The 23,012-nt window shown below is 39.9% G+C and overlaps 1 long non-coding RNA gene across 1 annotated transcript in view; it reads right to left on the reverse strand.

Annotated features, from left to right (window-relative positions):
- Nucleotides 1-1,421: 1,421 nt before the first annotated feature.
- The window catches only part of LOC133072841 (uncharacterized), a 49,900-nt gene continuing 28,309 nt past the window's right edge, over nt 1,422-23,012 (reverse strand). The window contains exons 2-3 of the long non-coding RNA XR_009696818.1: nt 20,451-20,544; nt 1,422-1,515 (exon numbers count right to left, since the gene is read on the reverse strand). This is a non-coding gene — a long non-coding RNA (uncharacterized LOC133072841). The remainder of the gene's footprint in view (nt 1,516-20,450; nt 20,545-23,012) is intronic.

Genomic DNA, 23,012 nt, shown 5'->3' on the forward strand with positions numbered 1-23,012 from the left:
ATGGAAAAGAATATATATATGTAATATATATGTATGTATGTATGTATATATATATATATGAATCACTTTGCTGTACATTTGAAATACTGTAAATCAACTATACTCCAATAAAAAATAACTGTTTTGAAAGTGCCAGTTTCAAAAGGCTACATAGTCTAGTATTCTGTTTATATGGCATATTTCAAATGAAAAAATTAGAGAAATGGAACACATACTCCTGGTTTCCTGAGGTTAAGGAAGAGTTGGGGATGTGAGGGAAGTAGGTGAGGCTAATAAAGTACATCATGAGAGTTCTTCTGATGCTAGAATTCTTGGTATCCTGACTGTGCTAGTGTTAATATCCTGGCTGACATATTGTACCAAAGATCTGCAAGATGTTACTATTGGGGGAAACTGGACAAAGAGTGCAGGAGTCTCTTTGTATTGTTTCTTATAACTTCATGTGAACCTATAATTATTTCAAAATAAAAGTTCTAATTTAGTTTTATAAAATATAGAATTTTCTACCAGAATACAATCTATATAGTAAGGTTGCACATCAATTAGATCTCTAAAAATCAGTGGATTAAATCTTTAAATTTCTTATATCTGATGATTTTTTTTTAAAGCACTGGAAGTACAAAATACTACCACCACCACAGCCACCACCATTAGTAATCATCTCATCGTCATCATCACCGGTCACCAACCACCACCATCATCACCACCATCATATTCATCATCATCATTATTAAAGGCAGTTGCTAATTAGTAAGTATCGAAAGGTCAGAGTTATCTGAAGTTGGGCTGGCATGTCTGATAAAAAGTAACTTTCCTTACATGGAGATATTTAGGCAGAGATTAGGAAATTGTCTTTCAGGAAGGTCTTCAAGGATAAATACATACACACATATATATATATATATGTAAATTATGAAGTAGACACTCTCTACTTCTAAGATTGCATAATTATACAAGGGCAATTAACTAAATGTTTGGTAAAGTGCAAAATAGGAAGACTGAAAAAACATGAACAGAACATTCTGTCTATTCAAGTACACACACCTCTGATGAGAGGGTCCTCTCACCACCCTACTGGAAAAGCCTAAATGATAGGGGAAGATGTGAGCACTGAAGCAAGCAAGGAATTGTCACCGTCATGTAGTCAGTTAGTGGGAGAGGTTCCAGTTAGCCCCAGAACTGTCACAGTTGCATCTGTGCTCAAAGGTAAATGCACACAAACAATGAAGACAAGCAGTTGTTATCTTGTTGAGGAGCTTAGACAATAAGCAGATTGCAGTATCTCTTTTTGCATTTTCAGTAGTGGTCTGCAGCCTTCCTTCAGCATCAAATTAAATATTTCAAAATAATGCACAGGGATCTACTCCTTTCAGTGTGTAAAAGCAGATTTTGCAAAAGTACTTACCAACACTAACCTCAAAATTATTCTGGATTTTTCTTCTTTTAAAAATGTACTTTGTCCTCTCTCTTCAAGTGCAAGCTGGGCATAGTGACTTCTTTCCAAAGACCACCACACTGAAAAGGAGGAAAGAAAAGTTAACTTTACAGTGCCGTGAGATCAAGTTTACCATCAACAGGGACTGATCATGTTGAGAAATCATGCTGAAAGGGCATTTCACCTCTGCAATCTTCACCTCCCAAATCTATAACCTCAGCCTAATCATTAGGAAAAAAAATCAGATAAATTCCAACTAAAGGCTATTCTACAAAACTTCTGATCAGTCTTTCTCAACCCCACCAAGGTCTTCAAAAACAAAGAACGTCTGTTCCAGCCAAGAGGAGCTTAAAGAGATACAACAGGTACATATAAGGTGATGGAGATGAAAAAGGGAATTGGGAGAAAACTATAGAGATGTGAATAAAGTAGACTTTAGTTCAGAATAATGGATCAAGTTGGTCTATTAGGCTTCCCAGGTGGTGCTAATGGTAAAGAACTCACCTATCAATTCAGGAGACTTAAAAGGAGCAGATTAAAAGGACCCAGCAGATACTCTCTGGGTCAGGAAGATCCCCTGGAGGAGGGCGTGGCAGCTCACTCCAGTATTCTTGCCTGGAGAATCCCATGGACAGAGGAGGCTGAAGGGCTACAGTCCGTAACATCTCAGAGTCGGACAGGAATGAAGCAACTGAGCATGTACATGCACGTTGTCCTGTTTTTTGCATCAAATAGACCTTATTAATGTAAGCTGTAGAGAGCAGAGGGATGTGGGTACGTCGGACCTCTCTGTACTATTTCTGAAATTTTCCTGCAAATCTAAAAGTATCCTAAAAATAAATTTCATTCAAAAATTTAATCCAGGCCCACAGATCAACAAATTCCAATGGTCTCATAGAAAAAGCAGAATGTATGATTCCATGTTTCCTCATGCGCAAGATGTGAACAATATCTCCTACTTTGTCTAGTTTAAGTCCGTAGGAAATATTCCAAGTAACGCAGCTTGTAGAGCACTTTGTAATAAAGCAGATGTCCATTGAAGGGTGGCTAAGGACCCCAAAGACCATTTAGTACATGCATCTTAATACTCTGGTCAAGTGTGTGTGCAAACTTCGGACTTCAGTGTGCCTCACATCCATTGGGTTTTATTCTTTTGTGCACTCCCAGCCTCAAGAATATCATCAAGAATGGAGAGCAGTAGAACTAGAAAGCATGTCTAGGCAGTACTATGCGCTAGCTGCCAGTTCTCTTCCACTGGAGGGGGAGGGGTTCTCCACTCTGGAAATCCCGAATACGTGCATCTCTCCTGGGGATTCTCCCCCAGGTGTCCTCAGGCAAGCAGGTTGGATTTTGGAAGAGTGACAGGAAGCACTACGCCACGTACAAACAGTTCCTCGTCTCACTAAGTGAACCCCCCTGGCCTCCCAGTTGCCCGGATCCTCCTCCCCTCTCCCACAGCCAGAGCCCTTGTTTGGTGAAGCCCATGTCAGCTCTGCTTTCTACAAGCCTAAAGCTGAGCACATCTCAACCGTCTACCGCCACCCACTCTGTCCCAAGCCTCCTCTGGGGACTTCTCCCTCCTGTGTTATTTCAGTGGCGTCTGTCCTTATCCTCCCACAGTTGTTGCTCCAGACAGGAGCCAGATGGTCCTCTGGGAACTTCAGCCAGGGCCTCCCTAGCCCCTATGGAGGTAAAGGCCCAACGGTCTTCCAGCACCTGCCTCTTGACTTCCCCATCCCGAGAGTCAGCACCCCTCGCCTGCCCCTCTACTGTGCCCAGCACACAGGCACCCCTCCCAAAGGACCCATGTGCCACCTAGCCCCACCTGGAGGGTTCTCTCTCATTCATCCATGGGGCTGGTTTAACTGACGGCCGTCATTGGTCACTCTGTTCTGCATCTGCACCCACACCCTCCCGCCCTGCTCCTCATCCACCTTTTCACATTTCAAGTGCCCTCATATCACCCCTCGATTTCATTTCCTATCTAGCACACCCTTCCCCCCACCTCCAGCATAAACTCCACAAAGGCTAGTATCCTTGTCTCACTGCTACCTGCTCCAGCCCCACTGGATGCACAGAGAAAGCACACTTGGGAAGAAATAGCTCTTCATCCCTGTAGGAAAGACAGTAAGTCTCCTATTCTTCAAATCCAGGTCATCGCTGCACAGAGAATACCTTTTCAGTTATTGATGCTGAAATCATTGAATGGGATGTGGTGATGACCAGAGTGTGGGCTTCAAAGAAATATAAGCCACAGATGGAGAGACAGTGGACAGGATGTCAAAGGATCTAAAGACACTGAAAATGTGCTTTAGAAAACCTAACCTGCCAGATAAATATTAGCTAATAGCATCTTGTGATTTTAAACTAGTTTATAGCCTGTGATTCTCTCAGTGGCTGCATATACTCTATTTTTTCCTGAAGGGCCTTAGCATTTAGACCTCCACACAGTTTTCTGCCTTTTAAACACATCTCACATTACACATACACATGGTAAAATAATTATTTAATTCAAAATGTCTGTCTTCACTGCATCCACTTTAACAATAAAAGTACACTTGGGGGTGTAATTGGTGTGAATGTAATCATAGAAGCTAAATTTGAGGAAAAGGCATTCTAAAGAAAGAAAACTGAAAACAGATTAACTTGAACCTAAGAATAATTCTTGCACTATAGAAATTTTCAGGTCATTTTATCTTCATCTTTTAATATGCAATTTTTTTTTTGCTTTTTTGAGATATATGTTTTAAAGTTTTCTTTTTTGTGCATAAAAACGTCATTTTCAGACCGCAATGAGAAATCTTTGCTGTTCCAATTTGTGTGAGAGAATCCAGTGTATCTATGAGGAAGAATTCTAGTTGTGTCATTTATTTGTAAAGTAGAACAAAGTTAGAATTTATTCAATGAAATGTAGGAAATGAGAAAGGTGGAAAAGGTGTTTAAATTTTTTTAATAAAATCTTTTTTTTTCCTGAAGAGGACAGCTGTAAAAGACAGTTCATATTAAAAAGAATGCATTTGAATCAGTTCTGATGAGGTGGATGAAACTGGAGTCTATTATACAGAGTGAAAAAAGTAAAAAGAAAGTGAAGTTGCTCAGTCGTGTCTGACTCTTTGTGACCCCATGGACTGTAGCCCACCAGCATCCTCCGTCCATGGGATTCTCCAGGCAAAAATACTGGAGTGGGTTGCCATTTCCTTCTCCAGGGGATCTTCCCAACCCAGGGATCGAACCCAGGTCTCCTGCATTGCAGGCAGACGCTTTAACCTCTGAGCCACCAGGGAAGCTATACAGAGTGAAGTAAGTCAGAAAGAAAAACATCAATACAGTACACTAACACATATATATGGAATTTACAAAAATGGTAACAACGACCCAAATGTGAGACAGCAAAAGAGACACAGATATAAAGAACAAACTTTTGGACACTGTGGGAGAAGGCAAGGGTGGGATGATCTGAGAGAATAGCATTGAAACATGTATATTACCATATGTGAAACAGATCACCAGTCCAAATTAGATGCATGAAACAGGGCACTCAAAGCCAGTGCACTGGGACAACCCAGAGGGATGGGATGGGGAGGGAGGGGGAGGGGGTTCAGAATGGGGGACACAGGTACACCCATGGCTGATTCATGTCAATGTATAGCAAAAACCACCACAATATTATAAAGTAATTAGCCTCCAATTAAAATTAAAATAAAGTTCAGCAGCATTGCCCAGATGCAAATGCTAGCAGGTGTTATTTAAAACGTGACTGCAGCAGTAAAAGAATATTTGATCAAAGTTGAGCAGATTTCCTCCTGGGAAAAAAAAAATTGGTCTGACTTTATTCTGCTACTGGCAGGGGTGTCTCAGGAGGAAGACAGGTGCTTTAGCAAACCACTTCCTCCTCCTCCTCCTCTTCCTCTTCCTCCTCCTTCCACCCTGCCCCACTTCAAAGCAAATTGCAGTCTTCTTTCCATTTCAAACAATGACTCGAGAGTTGGGATTGGGGGTGAAAGACTTCAATTAGAGTTCTGGGTTTAGATAGGAGCTACAGTGGTAAAGAATCCACCTGCAATGTAGGAGACACAGGAGACGTGGGTTCAATCCCTGGGTTGGGGAGATGCACTGGATAAGGAAATGGCAACCCACTCCAGCATTCCTGCCTGGAAAATCTCATGAACAGAGGAACCTGGTGGGCTATGGTCCATGGGGTTCCATAGAGTCGAACACAACTTAGCAACTGAGCATACACAAAATAGGTGCGTTAGTTCAGCCTCTCTCAAGCTTTGTTTCCTCACTGTTAAATAGGTAATGTCATACCTTTCCAGCAGAAAATTTTGAATGATTTGCTGTATATGGGGAAGGTTTTTTGCATGTTAATATGGAAAGTATATTCTTAATGGCTGGCATATATAATGTAGTCATGACTCTACTTCAGAGAATACCTTCTTTTGACCATCAGTTCATGAATGGGCATCCCTTGTGGCTCAGCTGGTAAAGAATCCGCCTGCAACGTGGTAGACTTGGGTTCATTCCCTGGGTTGGGAAGATCCCCTGGAAAAGGAATTCAGTATTCTGTGGAATATTCTGTCTGGAGAACTCTGTGCAAAAAGTCAAGCACAACTGAGCAACTTTCAATTCACTTCACTTCATGCATGCCGTCTAGAAAGTCCAGGCACAAATCAGGCCCCGTGCTGTCTGGTGAGATGCTTTTAAACACTCTGGGCAGTCCACACAGGCCAGTCACTGGGAAGCACATGACTTGGTTACTTCTAGCTAGTGGTGCCAATGGGTGAACATGCATTAGTTCATCAATTCCTCACAAAATGTATGTGCTGTGACTGTTTTTCAGATGAGGAAACCGAGGCTTAGAGAATGAAGAATTCAGTAACTCCCTCTATGAGTCAGTGGCAGCAGACACATTTCAGGTCAGGTTTCTCTGGCCCCAATCTGTGGACTCTAATTTTGCCTTTTCACCTTAATCTCTACGTCTTCTCTTTTTGTGGAAGAGTTCCCTGGTTTCACGTCATAAAATGTTCATAATATGTTTCATGAGCTGCACTTGGAGGAGTGGATAGAATCTGGTGGAACCTGGAGGAGATGGGGAGAATCAAGTGCCTCTTCTTTCCTTCCCTACACCCTGCAGGCCCCAGGTTCCCTGCTCCTCTGGTCCCCTGCTTCCCACTCAGGCCTCAAGTTTCTGCTATGAACTACAGTATCCTTCTCTGATGCTGGGAAAGATTGAGGGCAGGAGAAAGGGGTGACAGAGGATGAGATGGTTGGGTAACAGCACTGACTCAATGGACATGACTTCGAGCAAACTCCAGGAAATAGTGAAGGACAGGGAAGCCTGGTGTGCTGCAATCCATGGGGTCACAAAGAGTTGGACACAACTTATCAGCTGACTAACAGCATTGTTCCCACTTCTGCCCTTCTGTAGGCCCTAGTCTCTGGGCCATATCTTCTTCCTCCAGAGAAGTCCAGCCACCAAGGATCTAAGTGCTGTCCCAGAAATATGTCTCATCCATCTGCACATTTTTGCATTGTTGCTGCCCTGTTCCCTCCACACTAAATCTCTTTCCCCTCTGGCCTTCAGGAAAGACATTTGTCTAAACTTCTATATTAACCATGCCTTTAATTTTCTGCATTTCTGAGGTTTTGACATCTGGGCCCTTGCTGACTTTAAAAAGACTACCCCTCCCAGAGCTAAGCAGTTCTTAAAAATTGAGAACAACTGCCTGGGAATGTACCTTTCAAATGCACACCAACCAATGCAGAGCTCACACCCCTGCCACCTATTCTATGGGGCTTTCACAGTCAGGGCCACGAAGCCCCTGCTTTAATCACCCCAGGGCCAGGTACCAGACAAATAAAGATAGCTCCTATCCTGCAGAGCTCATTGGAATTATTTAAACTAGCCAAATCAAGGCCTGCTTACCCTGTCTCAACTATTCCTTCCCATGGAAACCACAAAAAAGGCTTATACCCCTGTTTATGCCTGACTCCTTCTGCCCCCTGCCCGACCCTGGTGCTTCTCATGTGATCTGCGTGGAGGACCATGCTTCTTGTTTCTAAGGCTCTCTGAACATAAACTTCTTCCTTCATCACAGTTATGTCTGGGTCTGGGTATTTTTCACACCTGGTTAAAACAAATCCCAGTACAATTAAAACATCATACGTGAAACCCAGTTCATGTATCCATCCTAAGACAAATCTTCCAGAAGCTCTAAGAAAGCTTGATGAAACTGCTTCCCTCTCTGTTCTCCTTTTGTGTGCTGATCTGGCCCGACCTTGAACTTGCTCAAATCTGTGTATCCACATCTGGGTCTCTTTTAATCTGCCCACAGGATCCTTGTGAGTAGTGAGACCATCTTATACACTTAGAGGCTGTGTTCTTGACATACCCTCAGCTCAAATGGATGTTGAATAACTGTTTATTGAGTAAATGAATAAGCTGTATGGTGCACTAAGGGGACTCAGAAAGCCAGTACTTTGTGATTTTAACTGCAATAAGTACATTTTTGCCTATTTGGACTAAAGATTTAACTAGATGATCACTAATAACTCAGTCACATTTTTGTTGGACACCTAATATATTTGTATTAAATTTCTTTTACATTAAAGAAAGAAATCCTGACTTGCTTCCAAGTGATGTTCTGTCTGGCCCCCAATCCATCATAATTCTCTGTTTAAAAGTTCACCCCTGACCCATGCAAACAGTCTGCAGTGATTCTCAGCAGAAATTAGAATAAGGATCTGAAATATGATCTTTGATTTATTTCATATGTAAGATCTGAAAAGTTTATTTTTTCTCTGCAAACAATGCCCAGCAGCAGAATGAATTTTGAGATCATCCAAGAAGGCATATGTCTGTATCAGTATTTTCTTGACAAGAGAAGAAGCAACAAGAGCTAATTAAAGGAAAACAAAATGTTCTTTTCACGTGGCTCAGCAGACAATTCTTCGAATGTGCACTTTATTATCATTATTATATTATTATCAGTCCATCACCACCTTATTTCCTTTGACTAAGTTTAAGGTAACATTCTCACCACTTCTTAGTCTACCAGTTAGAGAAAACTCTTGTTTTGAGTGCCATGTGGTGATCCCATTTAAGAAATGTTTGTATTATTAAGAATATTTGCATACTAGTGTGTACTATTACTGGATTCTTTTAAAAGAATCGTTTTACTCTCTCATTAGTAGAAAATTTCCAGTTAACAGCTCCAGTTTGCATTGTTATCTCATTTTATCCAGCCCTCATTCTGGAAACAGGCTGAGACTTTTTTCCATTTTCTTTAAGGACATTGAAGCTCTGAGGATGATAGGTTGTCCAACTGCAAACAGGAGAGGGTGGGCCTGACTCCAGGTCTTTTGCTGTCAAATCCCATGTTCTTTCTTCTATATTAACCCATGACAAATTGTTTATATTTCATCCTAGGCACTTGGAATTCTTGAATGGTCATTATGTGTACTATTTGAGAAAAGTAATGACTAGGAAGTAAGTATGTCTGGTTCCTAGTGACTTTGGGTTCGATATTCCTCTTGCCTTTTTACACTTTTTAACCTTTATTATGTATTTTTAGTCTCCTACTTGTTTACTTGTTTCCATGTCTTAATGTTTACCTTAAATATTTAAGTATCCAAGCACTAGAGATATATGCTTCCGTTTCATTCAACAGATAGTAAGCAAACATCTATCACTTTGAGAGTGGTTGTAGGGCAAATGAACCAAAGACAGTGCATAGGTTTACCCTGATGAAACTGTGTCCAGAATGGAATCAATATGTAAGGAAAGTGATGGACACAGGTCATCAGTTTGTTACCATTTAGTGCAGCAAGGGGTCATCCTGCCCTGAACCCGCCCTGCTTCAGTTTGATCAGGAAAATATGTCCAGGGTTGTTCTGCTGGTGAAGATCCTTGAATGATTCTCTGCCATTTGCAGGACCTGTTAACCTTTTAATTCATAGGAAATCTGATAAAATAGGTGAATCTTCTAAACAAAGAAATGCACAGAGGGATATACACGCAGAGGGCAACAGAGGATGAGACGGCTGGATGGCATCACTAACTCAACAGACACAAGTTTGAGCAAATTCCAGGAGATAGTGAAGGACAGGGAAGTCTGGTGTGCTGCAGTCCATGGCGTCACAGAGTCAGACACAACTTAGTACTATAACAACAATTTTGCGAACACTACTCAAGAGTTTCACGATTCCTCAGACATTTGCAGAGCAAGCCTCACCAAGTATCCTCTGCCTACATTAGAAGGTCCAAATGCCTCCAATCACTCCATTACAACCTGAATAGTCAACTTATCCCTCTTCCTGTTCCTCAGACAGGTCTCACTGTCTCTGGCCCCATTCTTGACATAAACTACTCACTCTGTCTGGTATATCTTTCTCTTCCTCGCTGCCTGCAGATCTTGCTAATTGCGTCATCTTTCCTGAACCAGTGTTCTTGTCTATAAAATTGGAATAATAAGAGAATCCACTGCAAGGGGATATTGTAAGGATTATATGAGTGGCTATATGGCCTGTAAAGGCCCCTGACTCACAGTAAGAGCTGCAAGACACGCTTTCCTTACTCACCCTCAATGTCTCAGCTGCTCTGGCTCTTCTTCCTGAAATGTGGTTGGGGGAGTCCCCCCATGCTTCCCCACGCCCTGTGCCCAGCTGTGCAGCCATTCACAGTGCACATAATTGTGAGCTCACAAGTTCAGAAATGCTTTCTTCCTCCTCTTGGTGAACCCACTGCCAGTCCTCACTCAAAATAAATAAATGAATATTGAATGAGGGAACAACACAAAGAACACATAAGGTCTTTCCAACAATAAAAAGCTCTGCATGTCAGCACTTATGAATAGGGAGACATACACGCAATTTATGCAGTAGGAAATGGCAACCCACTCCAGTATTCTTGCCTGGAAAATTCCATGGACAGAGGAGCCTGGCAGGCTACAGTCCATGGGGTCGCAAGAGTCAGACACGACTGAGTGACTTTCATTTTCACTTCATACTCCATTTAAGTGATTGCCAATCAGTGAGATCTTTCTGGCAGTGGGTAACTTTCCCCTAACCATTTCTTTCTGGTTTACCTATATTCCAGCAATTAAGGGTAGTGAGTATTGAAGGTTTTTGATAATGTCCAGGAGTTCATTTTGTTTTGATAACCCTGTGAGGTTACAAACATGAAATGAACATAAACACCCACAATGAGCAATGGGTAATACGTGCAAAATTGAAAGCAGAATCCCATTATATGAACTTACTTTATATTACAAGAAAAACAAATTCAGATTAGTTACTTTTGGCCTGAGCCTTCTTAACTTCTCTGCATATTTCTGAGCTTGAAGCTGGAATAAATAAACTGTGTTTGAACTGTCACTGCTATTGTCTAGCTGAGGGACAAAGGATGAAGCATTTATTATTCTAAATCTCTGTGAACCCATTTAGAAAATGGAAATGATAACACCAAAATTAATACCATGTTATCTTAATTCAAAAGATGGTCATGATATAAAAGAATGAAATTGTATTTTTACCATATACCTTACACAAAAAAAACCTCAAAATGGATAAAAGACCTAAACTTAAGAGTAAAAACTGTAAATTTTCTAGAAGAAGATAGAAAATTTAGAAGAGCTTCATGATGTGGAATTTAGCAAAGATTTCTTGCATATAACATCGAAGGCACAGGCAACACAAGGAAAAAACAGACAAATTGGACTGCATCAAAATTAAAACTTTTGTGCATCAAAGAACTGTATTATCAGAGTACAAAGGCAGCACACATAATCAGTGAAAATATTTTTAAATCAGGTGTCTGATAAGAGATTGACACATACATTTATAAAAAACTCCTACAGTCAATAACAACAAAAAAACTGATAACCTAATTCAAAAATGGGTTGAGGAATTGAATAGACATTTCTCTAAAGAAGATATACAAATGACAAAAAAGCACACGAAAAGATGTTGAGCATCACTAATCATTAAGGAAATGTAAGTTAAACTACAATGAGATACACTTCATACCCACTACGGTGGTTATTATAAAAATTTTTTTAATTGAAAATAAATGTTGACAAGTGTGTGGAGATGTTGAAACCCTTGTGCCTTGCTGATGGGACTGTAAAATGGTATAGCTGCTGTGGAAAACAGTTTGATGCTTTCTCAAAAATTAAAAATAGAATTATCATACAATCTAGTAATTATACTCTTAGTATATACTCAAAAGTATTGAAAACATATTAGTGTCAATGGCAGCACTGTTCACAACAGGCGAAAGGAAGAAACAACCCAAATGTCTGCTGATGGATGAATGAATCAAATGTGATATAAACGTCCAATGGAATATTATTTCATCTTAAAATGGAATGAAATTCTGATAAGTACTATGTCATGCATTGACCAAGCACCCTACAGACAACAAAGACCCTTGCGGGGCTAGGGCTACACCAGGAATACAGTCAGCACTGATTGCTGAGGCCCCACAGGCAATCTGTCCTCAGCTCACATGCAGATTAAGATTTGTTCATAAAACATTCATTTTGCTTAACTTTTTTCAGTGGGAGTGTAGCACAAGAACACATGCACATGCTCTGCCCCACAAGCTTCTGAATTGAGTCCTCTAACCACTTCTTGGCTACATATTTTATAAATTGTGTTTAACAAATAACTTTGGAATTTGATATCTACATGTTTCAGCCAAAAGTTCCATTTTAACATCTTGTTACACTCATTCTAGGGTAATTTTTTTGCATCCTCATAAAATATCAAGAATAATATTTGGCCCAAGTTCCTGTATCTGTAAGGATCAAGTGAACTGCTCTGTCCTTTAGTGACACTGTTATTAGAAATGTTAGTATTATTTGTCTATTATTTGTTTTTGATGACCCCAGCACACATCTGCAGCATTTTTAAAGCTCCTCAGAGAGCGCCAATTAATACAGTGACTACAGTGAAAAAGCCCAGTGTGCAAGATTTCATCAACTACATTTTATTTGTGTCTCTTGCTTTCCCCTCAGGTGAGATTATTTTCCTCCCTGGTACCCAAACCATCACAAAAGTCTTTATGCCTTTGAATTTTCTATTTTTCTGCTGTTTACTACATTTTCCTTGATTTAAGATATTATATGCTCATGAAAGAAACCTACACAATATACAACTAAGGAAAAAATAAGTGTTCCTACGGTCTTTATAAATAATATTGATGCTAATTCTTTGTAATTTTACATACTTCTCTCGGGGCTGAGTTGTGTCTGACTCTTGCAACCCCATGGACTGTAGCCTGCCAGGCTTCGCAGTCCACGGGATTTCCCAGGCAAGAATATCGGAGTGAGTTGCCATTTCCTTCTTCAAGGGATTTTCCCAATCCTGAGATTGAACCTGAGTTTCCTGCATTGCAGGCAGATTCTTTACTGCTGAGCCACCAGGTTTGTTATTATCATTATTCATTTGTATTAAATAGTAGAATCACTGAATATCCAGAAATAAGCACAGTCTTTCCAAAGATCATGGCTTAGCCTAGGCTGATGTTGGGACCATGGCAGTTGACCAGTGATCAGCTCCACAGCCCTGTCAGGACACTGTTGTCGTGTCCATGACACAGCAGATGCCTCACTAGACTATTGCACACTTGTTCACCCTTTGTCCTGATGTGCAGCTGAGAGGTGAATACTTGAGAGGCAGGGGAAGCCCATCAGAAATGAAATTTGAGTATGTATTGGAAGGCAAAGACTGGTGTGCAAGTTGAATCCAAGAATGAAATAAGCCAAGTGTGCCTGGGGGACCGGACCCCTAATTCCAGCTAATTCCAGCACCATGGGCAGAGTCCTCGGCAGAGTCCATCAGTACGCTGCCATGTCTCCCATTTTGCACTCCTTCAGGTCTGTGGGAGACCCGTGGCCAGTCCTGGGCACTATTTTCTATGAGGTGCAGTGACACATTGGGAGGCCTTTGGAGGTGTGGGGCCCCCATGTGAGTAGTTTCAGGTTGTTGAAAGTGTGCAAACATCAGGTAGGGTAAGGGGAGGACACACACTGTTCTTAGCACTGAGGAAGTGATATCAAGTTGAAGACTGTTCTCAACTTCAGTGCCTTCAAAGGATACATCTTGAAAAGGTGACAAAATAAGATTCAATATCTCACGAGAATAACCCCTAAACACGTAAGTTTTCCAAGCACGGAATGACTACAAACTCTTATCATTTGTATTCACAAGCAGGTTGAGCAACACTTTGAGAGGAAACAATGAATGCAGATTCTATAACTGGAGGAAGAGAAACTAGACCCACAGACCCTCTGATCTCAAATAGCTTTTCAATTCTGTATTCCCCAAATTTAATGAATGATATCCTACTATAGAATATGCTTCTTTGCTATAAATTATAAAAACATAATATTAAATAAAATTACCAATTAAAAAATCACCCAAATCCCATCCTCTTCAGTCAAAATTCTTCTCATTTCCCACAGTCCATTGCAATCTTTTAAAAAAATTCATTCATTCAATTGGGAAGATGCTGTTCATATCCTGAGTCTGTGGCAGATGTACCCTTGTGACTCCCATCTCAGACCCACTCTGCTCTTTTTCACAGGTGGGGGCTTTCTCTCAGGCTGCAGGATTTTGTTCAGCCTGCAAGCCATGCAATCCAGAAGACTGAGGACAGCCCTTAAATAATGACCCATGGGAGATAATGGATAAATACCCCAACTACCCTGAGGAATGTCTCAGATGGCTCCTCAGATGGTTCCTGGTATACCAGAGTCCCAGTTGACTGCAGGAGTGACCTACTTACAGTGGACCTTTTCTTAGCTTTCTGTCTCCCTCATCTGTTCCCTATTCCTGCTCTTACGCTTCTTATGAGATCACCTTTTGCACTTAAGACCTTGTTTCAGTGTTTGCTTTTTCATGGTCCAAACTAAGATCTCTGTTACTGCCAGGTGTGGGGCTAGGGCCCAAGGGGAGTCAGTTATGAACCCTGCTGGTGGGAAACATAGCCGATGTGGAGCAGACAGATATCACGATGTGGAGCTTTATAACAGCATTTGAATAAGGTAATACGGGCACTTGAAGCAGAAGGTAATTGACTCCACTCATGATGTTCTAGGAAGACTCACAGTAGTATCTCCTGGAGCAGAGACCTCAAGAATAAGCAGAAACTGATGAAATTTACCAGAGAGCAGCAGTGTTACTGGCACAGGGGTGCCGTGTGCAGACAGAAGGGGTTTGGAAGCCACTGTGGCACAACTGGGAATCTTGCACTGTGGGTGTGGAATGAAAGAGTGGGATGGGGATTGATGCTACATACAGTATCAAGGGCCAGGAACTAGATGTGGAATTCGGCTGTCAAAGTATAAGTGATGGGAAGACTCGTGGAGGATGGAAAAAAATTTAACAAAAACAAATGAGAACAGAGTGATGTAATCAGGATACCATTTTAGAGAAAGATAATTTTATCTGCAATGTGAAGAACATGAACTGTAAGCTGGGACATCAGATTAGGGTATGAAAGTTATCCACCTGAGAAATGATGGGGCCTGACCCAGGTTAGTGTAGATAAAGGAAAAAGAGATAAGGATATATTGAAGATACACTCAACACCATCTTGCATGTATTGAAGGGGTGTGTGTAGGTGTGGTGGTAGTAATGCACCAATAGAAAATATTAATACCATCTCCTAGATTTCACTTTGGGGGACTGAACCAGGTGGAATAAGTGAATAAGAGAAGTTAGAGAAGATGAGATAACTCTTCCATCAACTCAGAGGTCAAAATGTTAAGACAGCTGGGTACATCTCTGAAGCCCAAAGACAGTCAGACAGGGAAACAAAGATTTTCCCTCATTCTCTGTACACAAGAAGAAGCCAAAAGAATGGAAATAGAAAGAAATAAATGTTTTTAAATTAAGAACATTGATTTAAGCAAATCTGAGACATTATTCGGGTGATTGTAAGATTTTCTATTTTCAATTTGAAGTACAATTCACATACAATATTATGATAAACAACATGATTAAATGTATATATTGTGAAGTTATCACCACAATAAGTTTAGTTAACATTGTCACCATACATATTTACAGAACTTTTAAAACTGATAAATTTTAAGAACTACTCTCTCAGTAACTTTCAACCATATAATAGAATATTATTAACTATAGTCACCAGGTTGTATGTTATATTTGCATAACATTAATTTTATAACTAGAAATTTGTATCTTTTGACCACCTTCATCTATTTTACCCATTCCAAACTCCCCCATTGCTGGCAACCACCAATCTCTTCTCTGTAACTATAAACTCTCTTTTTCTTAGTCCACATATAAATGATCATATGGTATTTGTTTTTCTCTGACTTATGTCACTTAGCATAATGCCCTCAAGACCCATCCATATTGTCACAAATGACAAGATTTTATTGTCTTTTAATGGTTAAATAATATCCTATGGGATATGTATATATGTGTGCATATATAGATATATATACACCACAAGCTTTACATTCATTCATCCATTAATGGACCCTTAGGTTGCTTCCACATTTTGGCTATTGTACATTATGTTGCACTGAACATGGCAGTACATATATCTTTTGGAGGTTAGTATTTTGATTTTCTTCAGATAAATACCCAGAGTTGGAATTTCTGGATCCCACAGCAATTCTTTTTTTTAATTTTTTTGGGAAACTCTGTACTGTTTTCCATAATGACTACACCAATTGAAAACCCCATTAACCATTCATAAGGGTTCCCTTTTCTTCTCATCTTCACCAATACTTACTTGTTATCTTTTTGATGATAACCATTCTGCCAGCTACAAGGTGGTATCTCATTGTGGCTTTGATTTGCATTTCCCTGATGAGCGACTGAACTGAACTGAACTGATGATCAGTGATGTCTTGCATAGTTCCATGTACCTGTTGGCCATCTGGACATCTTCTTTGGAAAAATATCTATTCAGATCTTCTGCTTATTTTATAATCAGATTGTTTTCTTTTATTTTTGCTTTTGTTGCTTTTGGTGTCAATTCTAAAAAATCATTGCTAAGACAAATCAAGGAGCTTAACTGCTTATATTTTTTCCCCTGGAAGTTTTTTTGTTTCGGGTCTTCATCCAAGTCTCCTATTCTTTTGAATTATTTTTTTTTTTTAATGTGATGAGACAAGGGTCCAATTTCATTCTTTTGCAGGCTTCCCTGACAGATCAGTTGGTAAAGAATCCACCTGCTGGTTCGATTCCTGGATTGGGAAGATCCACTGGAGAAAGGATAGGCTACCCACAGCAGTATTCTTGGGCTTCACTTGTGGCTCAGGTGGTAAAGAATCCGCCTGCAATGTAGGAGACCTGGGTTCAATCCCTGGCTTGGGAAGATCCCCTGGAGAAGGGAAAGAATACTCCCGTATTCTGGCCTGGAGAATTCCATGAACTCTATAGTCCATGGGGTCACAAAGAGTTGGACACAACTGAGCAACTTTCACTTTCATTCTTCTGTATGTATATTTTTATTATATGAATATTCATATACCTGTAGGAAGTAGACATTTGAGGTGTTGCCAAATGTTTCACCATACAGATAATACAGAAATTAACAGTCTTATATATATATGTCTTTTCCTATTTGTGAAAATAGCCCCTGGATATACATTCATAGATTAGAATTGTACATGTTCAGTTCTGATATACAATGTTGTATCAATTAGTATTTTCTCTCTTTTACTTTCTCTTTAAAATTCAATAAACTTCATCCACAATAAGACAAGTGATTGTCTGTAAATAAAGTTGTAATAAGCATAAAATAGCATGCGAAATATAAGAAAGTGAAGGAAAAAAGGATGAGAATGGAAAACAAAACAGCTCCAAACCCTATGTTGACCATGTTACATGGACGGCTCATGACCCACAGAATTTACTATGTTCCCCATGATTGATGAAAGCACTTGTTGGTAGAGGTAATTCAGGCTTAGAAGAAAGGGACAGTAGGGTGCAGTGAAAGGTCAGAAACCTGGGAAAGCATTCCAGGAAATGTATCTTTTATCACTGTGTGATTTTGGACAAAGTCAAAATATGACCTCTACGTGCCAGAGTGCCTGACTTCGCCTTCCCTAAGATGTTACTCACACTTCCTGTTGCTCAGAGAGAGAAAGCAAACATCAGATATCATCAGTGTTTTTGTAAACCAGGAAAAATATATAGCCTCATAGTTATAATTGTCTTTAAATGGTCATTTGTAGAAAAAGAGTCATAATTGGTTCAATTTTCTTAAATAATGATTAATTTCATGATTACTTAAAGATAACATAAGATTCTAAAATCTATTTTCCTTGAAGACTTTAAATGGTTATGACCTTCAGAAATTTTAAGATGATTTGTTTCTAAATCCTTTCCTTCAGTCTTGGATTTTGGAAGAGAACAGTTTCGCTGTCACACTAAATCACATTGACATAATATTAAAAACACATTTTCTAAGTGGGTTTTTTTAGCTGAAGATTTTATTTGGATGAAGATTATCAATATTACCTTGAAGTTCTCAGATCCAGGAAAAGAGGAAAAATAGAGCACTTTATTTCTCCCTTTTCACTTAGAGGGCTGCCAGCTGTTGCCAAGTCCGTCCTCTAAAACTCAAGCCTTCCCTGGTGTGACCACAGTGGAATCTCATTCTCTGTGTCAGAAAGCACGTATTGTGTCTCACCTTGAGTCTGGGGGAGCTGACACCTCCTCCTAACCGAAACCATACATTGCTCAGAATAATGACTCCTGTGGAATGGGCATATTCTATGTTACATGTCTCTCTTCACTCAACTTCTGTGAAAATCCTGGGTAGTGGGAGCTATCATATTCCCAGCTCACAGATGGACAAAGTTAGGCACAGAAGTCAAGTTGACTTACCAAAGGTTCCCAGATGCTGGGGCCAAGAGAAGAACCACACTGTGTGGTCGTCACCCTTAAGTCTGTAAACCACCACTCCCAGCCTCAGCCCATGCCCAGAATGAAGTGAAGGATTTGGTGTTTGCCTGTGGGGAGAGGCCAGGGTGCTGCGGGAACACGCTCGCTGCTATGACTCACCTTTCATTTTCTAGAGCTCTCATAAAAGCATTTGTTTCACTTAAAAGTTTGAAAATGGTTCAAGCTTTCAACAGAATGCTAAGTGAAATGGTGTGGTTTCCCACAGCCAAAAAAGATCCCAGCACAGCGTCCTGTGCAGCAATCTGCAAAGTTAGCTCCACGGCATCCACCGAGGGGGCTGTCCCCTGGGAGCTGGCGATGTTGAGACCCCAGGCACACCCCAGGGCAGAGCAAGCAGGACCCTCCTGTTTCAGTCAGAGCAGCTCCACATATATGTGCGGTGTGTGTGCCCACGTGTGCACCTACATGCATGTGTATTTATCTGCTCAGCTAGTATTTGTGGAGAATGCCACTGTCCTGGGCCCAGAGCAACATCTGTGAATATGTGACAGAGAGAGACATGCTCACTTCCCTCAGGGCTTCACAGTGAAGGGGGACAAATGATAGCCACGGCCAGTGCTGCGATGGTGAGGTACAGGAAGTGAGTGATCACAAAATACCCAGATCCAGCTCAGCCAAAGTCCTCTGCTTCAGAAGAAGCATAGGAGCAAGACACAGCCACCCACCTGCCTGTCTGCAATATCTATCAATCTACCTATCTATCTATCTTTCTATACCATTTGAAAATAATGCTCTAGACCCATATCTTTTCTTCCAGTGTATGGTCACTGTTAGAAGGGTGATCTTCATCAAGTTCCCTAGACTTTCAGACATCATATTTGGTAATAAGAAATAGTAAATATCTCTTGCAGGTAGCTTATTTATTAAGTAAAAAAATATTTACAAGGCATCTGATAAGTGTATATATATATATATATATATACATATATACATGTGTGTGTGTGTGTGTGTGTGTGTGTGTGTGTGTTATGATGTGCTAAGTAGCTTCAGTCATGTCCAACTCTTTGTGACCCTATGGACTGTAGCCTGCCAAGCTCCTTTGTCCATGGAATTCTCCAGGCAAAAATACTGGAGTGGATTGCTGTGCCCTCCTCCAGGGGATCATCCCAACCCAGGAATTGAACCTGTATCTCTTACATCTCCTGCATTGGCAGGAGGTTCTTTATCCCTAGAGCTACCTGGAAAGCCCTATAGATATAGATATAGACATAGATACAGATAGATGTATATAGAGTGAGGCAGAGACAGAGAGAGAGACAGAGAATCATGCATATTATTATGTTCTGTAAAGTCTTAGTTAACACTAAACTATTGCTTTTAGGGGAAATACAGGATATGGTTCCTGCAAGCTTCAGGTCACAACTTTCTCCTCAACCAATCAATACACAACCTTGTTTTATACCTGTTTCTGTTGAACATTTAATATTAATGTTGATTTATTGATACTGAGCTCATGGCCAACAGCACTGGATCTCACACCTGGAGGAAGCTAATCTCCATAAGGCACACGGCAGCCTTCCCACATGAAGAAACACCAGGCAGTACGTGAGCACTACTACCATTGTAAACAGCAGAAGCACAAACTTTAAACAAAAAAGCACAAAATGCGTAGATGTGGTGCTAAACATACCCTGTAAAGGGCACCTGTTCACAGTGTGAGAAGCAAGAGGGCCAGCATTCTCTTGTTCATTCCCAGCTAGGAGCAGGGGCAACTCAAAATTCCTCAGCATGTCTGCAAAGCACTGTGAAAGTGCCAGGAGTATTGATTTTGAGGTTACAAGTTCCAAGTAGATTTTAGTGAGTAGTGAACTTGTTCATGCTGAATCCCTGAATAATGAAGATCAACTATGTTTCTTAATAAATAAAACCACTAGTACATTGCCCAATAAATCAGTGATCTGGTAATGTTGAAAAATCTTTTTATGAAAAGTCAATCACAAGGTAATTTTCATCTTTCCCCAAGTCACTAATTTTGAGGGAAATCATTTTAGGAGATCTATCATTGTAAATATTTTGACACCCTTATTTGATTATGTATTTCCAGAAATTGAGTACTAACCTCTCATGAGACCTGTATCTTCTCATCTGTACCAGTGGCCAGGACTTCGGGAGTTGCCTCTAAACAGAAGGTGTTTCCGAATTGCTGGACTTTCCTGTGATGGTGCATGAAAGACAAAAAGAACTCACAGCACTGAAATTAGTTTTTTTTTTTTAATGTAATAAAAGTATTTGTAAAATATGAATGCAATTGGCTCAGACTCTGTCTAAGGTTATTATTTCCTTAAATAATCTACATTTTCAAAAGTCAAAGATGGAAGATTTGCTCCCTAATGATTTTTCCATGAAATAAAAAAGACAACAAATAGGATAAATAAGGTTACAGATGTATTAGGAGGGATGATAGGAAATGAAAATCACAGTTGGAATTACATCCTACACTGAATGTTCTTGCTTCCAGTTGGGATGGAGCATCCACCACAGTCCCAAGTCTCGCTGAGGACAACTAGAAAACCAGATTAATTGTCAGATATTTAAATTGCCATTGTATATGGTGGCAACAAAGATGTGGCAACAAAACTGCAAGGAAAAAAATTCCAGCATGGTGTTTTAAAAAGAACCCAGGGCCCTTGCCATCCTTAGTGGCACAAAATCTGCCGGTTTGGAGGACAAGCCAGAGGCTACAGTCTTGGTCTTGAGCAAGGCCACGGGCTTCTGCTGATGGACAGAAGGATGAGACAAGCTAGTGAGGGTCTGCAAACCCAAGAAAGAGCCCCCCAGGGTGTTTGCTAAACTCTAAAGCAGGGTGGGCTGAAGGCCAAAGAGCTAAGCAAAAATTATCTGAAATGCATCAGGGAATGTTCTGCAGTCTTCCAGTGTTTGGGTGCTCATGAGACAGAGACCAAAGTAAAGAAGGAATGTTGAGTGCAACCGGTGAGCACTGCTTGAGAACTGCTAGCCCAGAGAAAGTGATGAATTAGCATGGAAAAACGCCTCCCCCCCGCAACTTTATTCCTGGACTACTTGCCAATATGGACTGAGTTGGAGGCTAAGTTGATTTTTATTAAAAAGAAAAAGACTTTAATTGGCATTGTATCAAAAATTACTACCCTGAAAATAGATGGGATTCTGTAACAACCTAAAGAAAAAAATACCAACAAAGGCAGAAATATAGGTGCCTCAAATGCTGGAGTAAGCAGCAGACTTTAAAATAACTCTGATGACTATTTTCAAGAAAAGAAAAAAGTACAAAATAAATGAAATGATGTGGAATTTTAACAAAATTTTCTATTTATGAAATAGGGTACAATGCATATTCTACAACCGAAAAATATAATTTCTGAGGTTAAGGACTTGACTTATGAATTGATGATTGGTTGCAGATAAACCCAGGAATGGTAATGTAGATATCAGATTGACAGAAAATACGCAGACAGAAATATATGCAAAGAGAGAGAAAGAAAAAATTAAGAATGGAATCACACAACAGAGTAGAAGAGATATGTAGTACCCAGTTAAAAGGTATAACATTCCTGTGATTGATGTCCCAGAAAAAGAATGCAGGGAGAATGAGATAAATGTAATTATTTTTCAAATGGTTAAGAATTTTCCCAAACTAATTAATAGCATTAAGCCACACATTTAAGAAGTTTAATGAGACCAAACAAGATAAAGAAAATACATTGAAGCCAAATCATTGAAAAGCAAAAATAAAAGCAAAGCAAAAAATGGTGAGGCATCCAGAGAGAGAAAAAGGACTCACTTTAAAATTTATAAAAGGTCAGTGCACAGCTGAACTTCTCAGAACAATGGGGCAGGAAATATGTGGGTAAATACAAATGAAAACTGACTGGACAAGCACTAACAGTAGCATTCTAGAAGTTTAAAACGGCACTAGTTAAAACCAGTAGCCAATGAAAGAAAAATTTGGGAGTGGATAAAGGAACGATGGGGATTTCCTGGTGGCTCAGACAGTAATGGAATTCTAAGAGAGAATTCTAATGGAATTTCTGAGAGAATCAGAAAATGATAATCATTTTGTACTCTCTAGGATGACAACCAAAGAAAAGTAAAAGATGATGGACCTGACACAACTAGAGCAATTAAATTAAACACACATTTGCTAGGTCTATGTAAAATCCCAAACAAAAGTCCCATTAGATATACTTTAACTGGAAATAATGATGATGATTCTAAAAATGCACCTGGAAATGTGGAGGGCAGAATTTTCAAGAAAATATTAAACTCAAAGGATGAATTTCAGTTCCAGATGTTTTACACCTATTGAAATTCTATAGTAATTAGGGCAGCATGGCATTAGAGCAAGTTTAGACATTGATCAAAGAAGTGTCTGCTATATGTCAATAAAGAATTAAAAGCCCACACTGGAGACATAAAAGAGTAGAATATAAACCAGGGAAAATCCAGTTAGTAGATGGTGACGACATACCTGAAAACCTCTACTCAACTTCAGGGATAAGAAGAGACATTAAAATAAGACTGAATTTGATACAAAATTGAAAGAAAAAAATAAGTGAACATCACCACTAATAGACAAATTCCATGAAGCAACATCTGATTACACCTTTGCAACACATTCTAGCCAAGGAAATAAAGAAAAAGA

Source organism: Dama dama, chromosome 18, assembly GCF_033118175.1.
Source record: "Dama dama isolate Ldn47 chromosome 18, ASM3311817v1, whole genome shotgun sequence".
Taxonomy (NCBI): domain Eukaryota; kingdom Metazoa; phylum Chordata; class Mammalia; order Artiodactyla; family Cervidae; genus Dama; species Dama dama.